The sequence below is a fragment of the Crocuta crocuta genome, unplaced genomic scaffold (assembly GCF_008692635.1).
Source record: "Crocuta crocuta isolate KB4526 unplaced genomic scaffold, BGI_CrCroc_1.0 scaffold73, whole genome shotgun sequence".
Taxonomy (NCBI): domain Eukaryota; kingdom Metazoa; phylum Chordata; class Mammalia; order Carnivora; family Hyaenidae; genus Crocuta; species Crocuta crocuta.
In genome coordinates this window covers 2349452-2362777 of record NW_027529443.1, presented here as the reverse complement: position 1 = coordinate 2362777, position 13326 = coordinate 2349452, and the positions used below count along the sequence as shown (strand labels likewise).

General features: G+C 40.5%; 1 protein-coding gene across 2 annotated transcripts in view; it reads left to right on the top strand.

The window, feature by feature from the left end:
- The window catches only part of IL21R (interleukin 21 receptor), a 33518-nt gene that overhangs the window by 5184 nt on the left and 15008 nt on the right, over positions 1 to 13326 (top strand). The gene's annotated exons all lie outside the window — the stretch shown is intronic.

The following is a 13326-nucleotide window of genomic DNA, read 5'->3' as shown; positions in this document are numbered from 1 at the left end:
GCACGTGCAGAGGCGAGGAAGGCGGATGAATGGGGACTGGTGGTGAGGCTGTCGGGAGTCTGGCCTCCCTGCAGCCCCAGGATGATGCTGGGGGTCGGAGGGAATGTTGGGGGGCCGATCCTGAAATGTCCTGAATGCCAGCCTAAGGAACTTGGGGCCTTCTCTGAAGGGCAATGGGGAGCCACAGAATGCTCCAGCTGCAAGGTGGACGAGGTTGGAAGGGCCGCAGCTGGATGGGGGAGGAGGCCAGCAGGAAGGCCGGTGGGCAGAGGTCCTTGAAGACCAGGGGTAAACTGGGAGCCCTCTCTTCCATGTTCCCTTTCGGGAAGTCCCTCAGTCTTGACACTTCCCCATCGGGCGACCTGTCAGCTCTTGTTTCTGGCACGGCTGGGGAGTCCCTCTTCACCCACCTCGTTTCTCCTTGGTCCCTGTGGGAAACGGGCCATTTTGCTTTTACCACACTCCTCACTTACCTTTCACTTTCAAGCCCCGATCCCCACCCGAACCCCATTGGAGGTGACAGCTGACCTGTGACACTCAACAATCCCGTCCCTGAATCATCAGTGAGGGAAAGGAGACACGGGGCAAGTGAAGCTTGGGTTCTTTCCAGTTCGGGGTGGGGGGCTGTATAATGTTGCTGGGAACGTTCTGGCGCATGTCTGCGTGCGTCAGCATCCCACGCCGAGCCTGAAGTGGGGTCCTGTTCAGCATGAGTGTCCGAGGCAGTCATACCGAATTGCACAGGCACCAGAAAACTGAGTAGAGACGGAGCAGTCTGGGTTACTTGGCATCCTTCGCGAACGCGGAATTGCCTTTTTTGCTTTAGCGTTTCCAGGTTGATGTGTAGCGGTGTCACGCCGAGGTGTAAATTTGCATGATGAGTCATGTGCAACTTTTACTACGCTGCATGGCCGTCTGGATGTCTTTGGTGAACTGTCCCTTTAAGCTTTTTTTCTTTCTTTCCAAACTGAGTTGTTGTTGTTGTTTTTCATGTTTATTTATTTTTGAGAGAGAGGCAGAGACAGATTGAGCTGGCGAAGGGCAGAGAGAGAGGGAGACACAGAATCCGAAACAGCCTCCAGGCTCCAAGCTGTCAGCACAGAGCCCGATGCGGGGCTCGAACCCACTGACCGTGAGATCATGACCTGAGCCAAAGTCGGACGCTTAACCGCCTAAGCCATCCAAGCGCCCCCAAATTGAATTTTGTGCTGTTTATCATTGTGTTTAAAAAAAATTTTTTTACTGTTTATTTATTTATTTTGAGGGAGAGAGAGCAAGCAGGGGAGGAGCAGATAGAAGGGGAAGAGAGAGTCCCTAGCAGGCTCTTGCATTGTCAGCACAGAGCCTGATGCGGGGCTTGATCTCACAAACCGTGAGATCATGAACTGAGCTGAAATCAAGGATTGGATGCTTAACCAACTGACCCACCCCAGTGCCCTTGTTGATTGTTGTTTTTTAGGAGTTCTTTATATATTCTGGATACAGATATGTGTGTGTGTGTATGAATATATATACATACACATGCAAGTTATATATATATTACAGATATATAAAATGATATATAACATACTATATGTCATATATATAACATATTATATGTCATATAATATGTAACTATATAAAATATAGGAATTACATATATAATTCTATAAAAGAAACCTATAGATGTATAGATACAGGTATAATCTCTTCCCATTTCAGCCCCTTTTCCAGCCTCTTAATGAAATGTTTTGGTGGACAAAAATTCTTAATTTTAATGAGGTTCAATTTATCAGTCTTTTTCTTCATGGCTCGAGACTTCTATGTGCTGTTTAGGAAGTGCCTTCGACCCTAAGGTTGTGAAAATATTATCCTCTGTTTCCTTCTAGAAGTTTTATGCTGTTACCTCTGACAATAAGCCTGCAAAATATCTGAAGTTTATTTTTGTGTATGATGTAAAGTGGNTGACTATAAACAGGAGTCTATTTCTGGACTCTATTCTTTTCCATTGGCCAGGGTTTTTTTTTTTTCCTTTGCAACAATACCATATTATTTTTGATCGTCTAAACTTTTTCTCAGATCTTTGCATTTCTATATCAAGTTGAGCACTGGCTTGTCAATTTCCACCAAAGGAAATCTTGCTGGGGATTTTCTTGAAACTTGAGATTTGAAACTTTAGTCTAATGCGGGGAGAACAACATCTTTAAAAAATTCAATTTTCGAATTCACGAACATTTATGTTCCTCCATTCATATATATCTTTAAAAATTGATGTTACTCGCATCTTATGGGTGTCTGTGTAGAGATCCCATGCCTCTTTCACGGGAGCTCATTAGAGTATTTGATTTTTTATGCCAGTGCAAACTGTAGAATTTTAATCATATTTGTTCTTGGCATAGAAATACACTCGATTTCCTCCACACTTTCTTAACTTGGTTAACACACTTTTTGAAGCTGGAGCTTCAGGTATAGGAAGAAATAGGTGCCAAACCCAGCTGGGGACTTCTTACCTTTGTTATTGTAATGTTTGTAGATCCCTGCATCTGCGAATCTCGAATCTTGTAAGCACAAGACAGAGCATCCCAGCCGTGAATGTCATAAACTAGTAACATACTTTTTAGCCTGTTGACAAGTTTTACAGGGACCGTATAGAACAGTACAGGATTGTTAAGTGTATGCGTGCTGTCTGACTGATCTCTGAAACTTTTTCACCTTGCACGACTGAAACTTCATAGCCATTGAACCACTCCCCATCACCCCTCCCCCCCATTCCCCTGAAAACCACCATTCTACTTTCTGTTTCTACAAGTTTGATGACTTCAGATATGTCATATGAGTGGAATCATACAGTGTTTGTCTTTTAGTGGTTAGCTTATTTCATTGAGCATAATGTCCTCGACGTTCATCCATGTTGTAGGCTTCTTTCTTTTTTAGGGCGAAATAATATTCCATTGTGTGTATGTTCCACATTTTCTTTATTCATTCCCCAGTTGGCGGACTTAGGTGGCTTTCATGTCTTGACTGTTGGGACTAATGCTGTGGTGAACATCGGTGTGCAAGTATCTTTGAGACCCTGTTTTCTATTCTTTTGGATACCTACTCAGAAGTGGGTTGCTGGTTTCTATGGTGGTTCTCTTCTCAATTTTTTGAGGAACTCTACACTGTCTTCCATCACACCCACACCATTTACTAATCCCACAAATGGTACATAAGGGATATGGTTTTTCTACATTCTCACCAACATGGTATCCAACCTACTAGGTGTGAAGTGATAACTCATTGTGGTTTTGATTTGCATTTCCCTCATGATTAGTGATATTGAGCATCTTTTTATACATCTGTTGGCCTTTTTTTTTTCCTTCAATCTTCTTAGGAGAAATATCTATTCAAGACCTTTGGCCATTTTTCAATCAGGCCATTTGTTCTGTTCTGTTTTGTTTTGCTAGTGAATGGTAGGAGTTCATAATTCTGCATGTATTCAATATACAGTTTGCAAATATTTTTTATCATTCTCTAGGCTGCCCTTTCACCTTATTATTGATTATTTCCTGTGCTATGCAGAGGGTTTTAACGTGGTCCTGTTTGTCTATGTTTGCTTTGTTGTCTGTGCTTTTAGTGCCATAGCCAAGAAACCATTGCCAAGCCCAATGTTCTGAAGTTTTCCCTTATGTTTTCTTCTAGAAGTTTTATAGTTTCAAGTCTTACATATAGGTCTTTAACCCATTTTAAGTTAATTTTGGTGTATGTTGTAAGAGTCCATGCTCATTCCTTCGCATGTGCATTTTCACTTCCCAACACCCAAAAAGAGACTGTCCTTTCTTCATTGGTCATGTATGCAAAGGTTTATTTCTGGGCTCTCTATTTTGCTCCATTGATCTCTATGCCTGTTTTTAGGCCAATACCTACTTTGTCTTTACAGCAGTACCTATATGTCTGTCTTTATGTCTATACCTACTGTGATTACTGTAGCTTAGTAGTATGTAGCTTGGTAATAAAATCAGGAAGCGTGAGGTCTGTAGCTTTGTTCTTCATTGTCAAAGATTACTTTGCTTATTTGGGGTCCTTTGAGATTTCATATGAATTTTAGGATGGTTTTCTACCTATTTCTTCAAAACATGGCATTGAGATCTTGACAGAAACTGCATCGAGTCTGTAGATTGCTTTGGATATTTTTAGTATTAAGTCTTCCAATCCATGAACATGGGATGTCTTTCCATTTATTTGTGCCTTCTTTTAATTTTTTCCACAATGTTTTGTAGTTTTTAGAGTACAAGTCTTTCACTTCCTTGGTTAAATTTATTCTTAAATATTTTATTATTTTTGATGCTATTATAAATGATATTATTTTAATTTCTTTTTGAATTGTTCATTGTTAACATATAGAAATGCAACTGATTTTTGAGTGTTGATTTTGTATCATTCTGCTTTTCTGAATTTGGTAATTAATCCAATAGTTCGTGTGTGTGTGTGTGTGTGTGTGTGTGTAAAATCTTTAGGGTTTTCTCTACATAAGGTCATGTCAGCTATGAACAGAGATAGTTTTACTTCTTCCTTTTATTTTTTTGCTAATTGCTTTGACTATGACTTATAATACTGTGTTAAATAGAAGTGGTGAGAGTGGGCATTCTTGCTTTGTTCCTGACCTTAGAGGAAAATATATCAGTTTTTTACCATTGAGTAAGAGGGTAGCTGTGGGCTTTCATATATGACCTTTATTGTGTTGAGGTAATTTCCTGGTTTGGTAAATATCTTTATTATCAAAAGATGTTGAATTTTGTCAAATGCCTTTTCTGCATCAGTTGAAATGATCGTGTGGTATTTGTCCTTTCCTCTGTTAATGTGGTGTATTTTTGTATACTGAATCATCTTTGCATCCCAGGGACAAATTCCACTTGGTCATGGCATATAATCATTTTAATATGTTGTTGGATTCCATTTATTAGTATTTTGTCAAGGATTCTTGCATCAGTATTCATCAGGGATATTGGTTTGGAGTTTTCTTGGTCTGGGCTTAGACATTGGTATAATGCTGCCCTCATAAAATGTTCTCTTATCTTTGGTTTTTTTAGAAGAGTTTGAGAAGGATTGGTATTAATTCTTATTCAAATGTTTGGCAGAATTTACCAGTGGAGTCATCGGGTCCTGGGCTTCTCTTTGTTGTGAACTTTTTGGTTACTGAATCAACCTCCTCACTATTTATAGGTCTGCTCAGATTTTCTATTTCTTCACAATTTAGTGTTGTATTCTTGTATGTTTCTAAGAATTTATCCATGTCTTCTACATCATTGAGTTTGTTGGTGTATAATTATTTATAGTCTTCTCTTAGAATCCTTTTTATTTTTGTTGCATCAGTTGTAATGTCTTCTGTTTCTTTTCTGATTTTAGTTATTTGAGTCTTCTCTCACTTTTGTTAGTCTAGCTAAGAGTTTGTCAATTTTGTTGATTTTTAGAGATACAGTAGATTTTTTATATTGATCTTATTTTCAGTATTTGTTCAACAATTATTATTCTAATAGTTTATTAAGTATCTGGACTTTCCTAGGTGCTCAATCCTTATACATTTCAATCTTTATAGTTTTCTGATCTTTATAAATTTATTTATTTTTCTTGACTTATTGCATGGACTGGGACCTCCAGCACAAGACATTCTTGCCTTTTTCTTGCCTTCAGGTATATCATGTTCAGTATTTGACCATTAGAGATGATATTAGTTGTGTATATTATGTGCACATGCATGGATGTGTGTGCCCCTTATCAGATCAAGCTAGATTCCTTCCATTCCTAGTTTTTTGAGAGTGTTTTAAAAATCATGAATGGGTGTTACAATTTTTTAAACGTGTTTTCTGGACCTATTAAGTTATCATATACATTTTCTTTTTCATTTTGCTAATGTGATGGAATAGATTACTGATTTTCAAATGCCAACCTAACCTTGTATTCCTGAAATAAACTTCATGTGATAATGAGGTCTATCTACTTTTGTATATATCATTATGTTTGTTTGTTAATATTTTGTTTATATGTATATTCATGAGAAAGATTGACCTATAATTTTACTTTCTTTTAATGTCAAGGTTTTAAAATTTTATTTTTATTATTTATTTTTTTTATTTTAGAAAGAGAGAGAGAAGGAGCATGGGCTGGAGAGAGGGGCAGAAGGAGAGAGAGGGAATCTTAAGCAGGCTTTAAGCTCAGTGGGGAGCCCAACATGGGGCTCCATCCCATGATCCTGGGATCATGACCTGAGCTAAAATCAAGAGTCAGATGGTCAACTGACTGAGCCATCCAGGTGCCACTTAATGTCAAGTTTTGATACAAAGTTACGTCTTTCATTCCAATGTTAGTTCACCTACATTTGATAAAGGTACTGATGTGTTTGGGATTAAATCTACCACTTTGCTATTTGTTTTCCTTTTGTCTATCTATTCTTTATTCCTTTTTTTCTTCTTTGTTTCATTTTTAGAAGAATAAAGTTTAAAATATTAGTATTCTATGTTTCCTTTCTGTTATATTTTCTTTTATAATTCTTTTGGTGCTTATCTTAGAGATTACAGTATGATTTTTAAAATTTTTTTTGAGTCTACTTTATGTTGGTACTGATAGCATTTCCCAGACAATACGCTGACCTTTAACTTTATTCACTCCTTCTTACCTTTGGGGCATCATGGTAATGTGTTTTAATTCTGCATACAGTTTAACCTTCAGTATCACTATTATTTTAAACAATAATTACTCATTTTTAGTTATAATCTTCTCTATTGCTTTTTATTCCTTTCTATCTTACCTTGCTTCCTATCTGGTGTTATTTTTCTTTTGCCCAAAAAAACTCACTGTTAATAGATCTTTTGATTCAACCTATTAGAGACAGATTATAGTCTATTAGTAACAAATTCTCTCAGGGTGGGTTTTTTTTTTTTTTGGTTTGAAATATATCTTTTTTTAAAGATTTGCATTTTTAAACATTGTAATTAAGATCTAATTCACATATCATACAATTCACATTTTATTTATGCATTTATTTATTTATTTTTAATATTTACTTATTTTTGAGAGACAGAGAGAGACAGATCATGAGCGCGGGCAGGGCACAGAGAGAGGGACACACAAAATCGGAGGCAGGCTCCAGGCTCTGAGCTGTCAACACAGAGCCCGACGCGGGGCTCAAACCCACAAACTGTGAGATCATGACCTGAGCCAAAGTCGGATGCTCAACCGACTGAGCCACCCAAGCACCCCACCAATTCATGTTTTAAAAGTGTACTATTAAGTGGTGTTTAGTATATTCACACAGTTGTACAATCATCACCACTGTTAACAGCAGAACATTTTCATCACTCAAAAACAAAACAGAACAAAACCCTACTCATTAGCAATCACCCACCATTCTCCCTCCCTCCAAATCTCCAGCCCCTGGCTGGAAACCATTCATCTACTTTCTGTCTCTAGGGTTCTGCTTATTCTAGAAATGTGGTATAAATGGAGTTATACAAGATGTGGCTTTTTGTGCCAGGCTTCTTCACCTCACATAAGTTTCCAAGACGCATCTGTGTCGAAGCATATATCGATATTTCATTCATTGTTATGGCTTGAATAATATTCTGTTCTATGGATATTCTGTGTTTTGTCCATTCAATGGATGGACCCTGGGGCTGGCTTCCAGTTTGGTGCTGTTATGAATATTCATGTACAGAGGTTTTTTTAACGGACATATGTTTTCAATTCTTTTCACTGTATACCTAGACATCAATTTGCTTTGCCATGTGGTAACACTATATTAACTTTCTGAAAAACTGTTAAACTGTTTTCCATGGCAGATGTACCAGTTTGTTTTATTTTGTTTTAAGTCTTTTTAATGTTTCTTTATTTTTTGAGAGGCAGAAAGAGACAGAGTGCAAACAGGGGAGGGGCAGAGAGAGAGAGGGAGACACAGAATCTGAAACAGGCTCCAAGCTCCAAGCTGTCAGCACAGAGCCCGATTTGGGGCTCAAACCCAGGAACCATGAGATCATGACCTGAGCTGAAGTTGGACGCCCAACTGACTGAGCCACCCAGGCGCCCCAGCAAATGTACCATTTTATAATCTCATCAGTAATGTATAAAGATTCCCAAACTCTGCATCTTCATCCACTTTTAATCTTTCTGTTTTTAAAATAGCCATCTAGTGGGTGTGAAGTGGTCTTTATTTGAGTTTCCCCAATGACTAATGATGATGAGCATCTTCTCATATGTTCATTGTTCATTAGTATAACTTCTCTGGAAAAATTTCTATTCAAATATTTTGTACAATTTAAACTTGCATTGTCTTTTAGATCTTGAGTTGTAAGAGTTCTCTATATATTCTGATACTAGAGCCCTAACAAATATATCATTTAAAAATATCTTTTCTCAGGGGCGCCTGGGTGGCTCAGTCAGTTCAGCATCCAACTCGGTTTTGGCTCAGGTCATGATCTCACAGTTTGGGAGTTCAAGCCCCATGTCGGGCTCTGTGCTGATAGTGTGGAGCCTGCTTGGGATTCTCTCTCTCCCTCTTTCTCTCTGCCTCTCCCCTGCTCACTCTCTCTGTCTCTGTCTCTTCATTTAAACTTTAAAAGAATAAAAAATAAAAACATTTTTCTCATTCTGTATATCGCCTTTTCACTTTCTTGGTAGTGTTTTTTCGTGCACAAAAGTTTTAAATTTTGAAACAGTCCAATGTGTCTATTTTTTCTTTGATGCTTGTAGTTTTGGTGTCATATCTAAGAAACTACTATGTGATACAAGGTCACAAAGAGTTACACCTGTATTCTATTTTTAAAGTTTAATAGTTCTACCTCTTACAGCTAGGTCTTCCATCCATTTCAAGTTAGCTTTTGTATATGGTGTGAGATAGGAGTCCAATTTCATTCTATGGCATGCAGATGTCTAATTGTCCCAGCACCATTTGTTTTAAAGGCTATTTTTCCCCCATCAAATTATCTCGGCACTTTTGTCAAATATCAGTTTAACACAAATGTATAGGTTTCTTCCTGGACTTTGAATTTGATTCCACTGATCTATATATAGGTCTGTATCGATTAGTGTAGCTTCATAGTAGGCTTTGAAATTGAGAAGTCTTAGTCTTTCGATTTTTGTTCTTCTTTTTCAAGATTAGTTTGTCTATTCTGGCCCTTTGCATCTCCATATGAATTTTTAAGATCAGCTTCTTAACTTATGCAAAAGAGCCAGCTGGGCTTTTCATAGGGATAACTTTGAGCCTGTTGATCATTTGGGGAAGTCATCTTAACAATACTGAGTCTTCCAATCCATGAACATGGGATAGCCTTCCATTTATCTGGGTCTTCTATCATTCCTTTAACAATGTTTAGTAGTTTTCACTGTGCAAGTCTTGCACTTTTGTTAAATTTCTATTTTATTCTTTTTGATATTATTGTTAAGTGAAATAAATTACTTTCCTCTTTTTTTAATGTGTATTTATTTTTGTAAGAGAGAGAGATAGAACATGAGCAGGGGAGGGGCAGAGAGAGAGGGAGACACAGAATCCGAAGCAGGCTCCAGGCTCTGAGCTGTCAGCACAGAGCCCGATGTGGGGCTTGAACCCACAAACTGTGAGATCATGACCTGAGCCGAAGTCGGACACTTAACCGACTGAGCCACCCAGGTGCCCTAGCCTTGCTCAGTTTTACCAAACTGTTGAGACCTTTGCATACCACCCCTAACACATCCCCTCCTTTTCTACACTATTCAATGTTTGATTTTTTTTTAATCACCCCCTTGAAGTTCTCTATATGTCCAAGACACATGTATGTTCACCTAAACAAAACAGAGAGAACAGTTTTACACAGTGTTAAGTGTGGCATCGATGGTATTACTATGCAGGTATTCTTATTTTATTTTATGTTCACTGTGCATTTTGTTTGTGAGAGTCATTGGCTTTGTTGTGTGGACCTAGGATTCATTTCCACATTGAGTGATCACATCACAGTTGATCTTTCCATCCTCTTGTTGATGGGTATTTAGGTTGTTTCCGGTTTTCACTATTAAAATCAATGCTGCTCTCGACGTTTCTGTGTGTGCTTCTTGTACACGTGTGCCCGAGTTTCATCAGCGGCATCCATAGGTGTGAAATGGCTGCCTTAGTGCAAGCCCTTGCTCAAATGCTTTAGACCACGCCAAATGATTTTCCAGACCACTAACTTACATTTCCACTCACCGTCATTAAGTGTTCCCATGACGCCACGTCCTCAGAACATGTGATGTTGTCAGACTTTGAGTTTTCACCAACCTCCTAAAATTAAACGGTGTGTCATTGTGGGTTTTATTTGCATTTCTCTGTTGGTTGTGAAGTTGAGCGCTCTCTGGTCCCGGAGCACCTGCTTCAAGCTGATTTCCTACGTGCAAGCGACTCCACTTCCCTAGAGCCTCACGAAAGATGACTGTTAAGTCTGAACTCCTAGTCCCCTGAACTCCGAGCCTGGAGGATAAACACCCCTCCAGGGCTCCATTCCATCCCGGACTGTGCCCCCGCGCTCCACAGGCAAGGATGGATTTAGTACTTGCAACACACCTGCAGCAAAGAGGCATGACCCCATTTTGCAGAGGAGAACACAGAGAATCAGAGGGGCCAGGAACTTGCCCAAGGACGCACAGTTGGGATCCGGCCAACTTTACACCAGGCGCCCTGCATTCCTCTGTAGGAGACCCCAGAGGTAGGCGCCGCCGCAGCGGGTCCCGCAGCAGGAAGGGGCTTAGGGTACCTTCTGCCCTTCGCTCAGAGGGCGCCCCTGGTGCTTTGGTGTGTCCTTGGAGAGAAAGTGCTGTTGTCCTCAGGACTCAGCCTGAGAGAAGGCCCGCAAAGGGACAGACATGGGGCAGGGAGAGTGATGGGTATCTGCTCCGTGCCTTTCACATTTGAGGCTGTCGTTTCCCAAACCGAGCGGCTCATTTTAGGTGTTAAATGTCCCTGCACCCTCAAAATGAAAAGTTTCGACCTTTTTCTATCTTCTTTTAATCCTCTGACCCGAGAGGCGGTGAGAATCTCAATTTGGTACTATTTTGCCTTCGACACCTCTTTGATAGTCTTTAATCGTCCTTTTAAATGGACGCAAATTGGATTTCCCCACTTGTAAGTTTTAAGCAGGAGATGGCATCTCCCTCAAATTCAGTTACTGTCTTTTGTTTTCCTTGCATTTAGTTTTACAGCTGACCAACCATTTTGTTTAAGAAACACACACATAACATCTACAATTGTGTTGGGCACGGTTCCCAGCGCTTTACAAATTCTGACTAATGTACTCCTCCCAAGGTCCCTCTGAGGTGGGTAGTGTTAGGATGATCTCCATTTCACAGATGAGGACTCTGGGGCCCAGGAAGTTTCCCTGAGGTCGCACTACCTGTAAATGGCAGTGCTGGGGTTTGAACTGAGGCCGGCCGGCCGTGAGTCTGTGTTTTAACCACCGAGGTACACACGGTCTCTTGATTTCATACCCGTTACCTTTTGATGGCAGGGACTTATTTTCTTTTGGGACATATTTATTGGAGCCAAAAATGGAAGGCAAGGTAAAGTTCGTTAGCAAGTAGATAATAGCGCCAGTAAAAACCTTAAAGGCAGTCAGTGGCAGGAGTTCTGGAACATTCCAATGTGGCTTCATGCATGCAAAGATAGAGCAAGGCGGCCATGAAGACTGAGTTTAGAGGGTCGGGAGGGGGAAAGGTGTTCAAGGAGAAGACTCAGCACAAGAGTTTGCCTTGTGCAAAGGCAGAGAGGCATGGTGGGGCCTCAGGTGCTAAGGGGGTGCTGAGTAATTCACAGAAGCTGGGCAGTAAGAACCCAGCACCCTTGTGTCATACTTTACAGTTCACAGAGCACTGTCACATCTGTTTTCCACTGACCCTAACTGCCAGGTGCAGTGGGCATGATTGTCCCCATTTTAGAGACAGTAACCAAGGTCAGAGAGAAGAAACGACCAGAGAAAAGCTGTTATTATTATTTCCTCCAAGATACTCTGGCTTCAAATTCTGGGCCCTTTGCTCTATTTCACTATATCAGGTATCTTTGGTGGCCAGCAACAGAAACATAATCCAACATGGTTGAGCAAAATAAGGTGTGCTTTTTTTCTTCCAGCTTCTATAAATAAAAAGTCCAGAGGTGGACATCAGATATAGCTGGATCCAGCTCCTCGAATAATGCCGCAAGGACTCTGGATTTGTATTTCGAAGGTTTTGAGAAGGTTTCAGGCAGGCTCTCCTCAAGGGGGGACAGAGATGACTATCAGCTTCCACCAGGCAGCCAGAAAAGTACCTCTTTGTACAAGAGTTCATGAAATATCCCCAGACTGTCCTCATTTGCTGCACTTGGGTTGGTATCCATCCCTGACCCATTCAAAGCGGCCAAGCAGGTGGGGTGCTGTCTTGGCCAGGTCTGGTCAGGTACCCATCTGTGGAGCGGGACATGCCCGGGAGGGGGGGATGTGGTACAAGCCCCGCTCCCTGTGAGGAGAGGTGAACCCTCAACATGTGATCAAGGGCTCCTACAGGACTTGGTCCAGGCAAGGTCAAGGTGCCTTAAAGCAGATTTAAAAGTTTTTTGCTCCAGCAGGATTTATTTTAGCTTGTTCTATTTTCTTTTTATTTAAATTTTAGTTAGTTAACGTACACACTTCAGTGATTTTTTTTTTGCTTACATACAACACCCATTGCTCACCGACCACCCTTATTTTATCTTAATAGCTATGTTATTTATTTTTAAGGCGAGTTAGAAAAAAATACACAGCTATGGATTTTATTGCTTAGGATGAGTCTGGAGTTAGATATTTTTGAAGTTTTTATTTATTATTTATTTTTGAGAGAAAGAGAGAGAGCAAGCAGGGGAAGGCAGAGAGAGAGGGAAAGAATCTCAAGCAAGCCCTGAGCTGCCAGCCCAGAGCCTGATGTGGGGCTCAAACCCACGAACCATGAGAGCATGACCTGAGCTGAGATCGAGTCAGATGCTTAACTGACTGAGCCTCCCAGACGCCCTGCTGGAGCTAGGTTTTTTTAAGTGAGCTCATTCATAGAAAACATTAAATAAACAACAGTACACACGGTCTACAAATATGGCTTATATTTTGAAAGTGAGAAATTTAGGGACCTCTTGGCTAGAGTGTTCGGGGTCCCTCGATGTCTGATGCTCTAAATTCTCTACCAGTCACAGCTGTGTCTTGAGTGGCTGTGTGTCAGGGGCCATGTCCAGGGCTTTCTGCAAAACGCTTTTTTTGAACTCTCACAAGAATCCGGGAAGCAGGCTTTCCCATCTCTCTAGGGCTCAGAGAGGGGAAGTGACCAGCCCGGAGCCACACGGCCGGTGATCCAAACCTCTCAGCCACTGCCTGC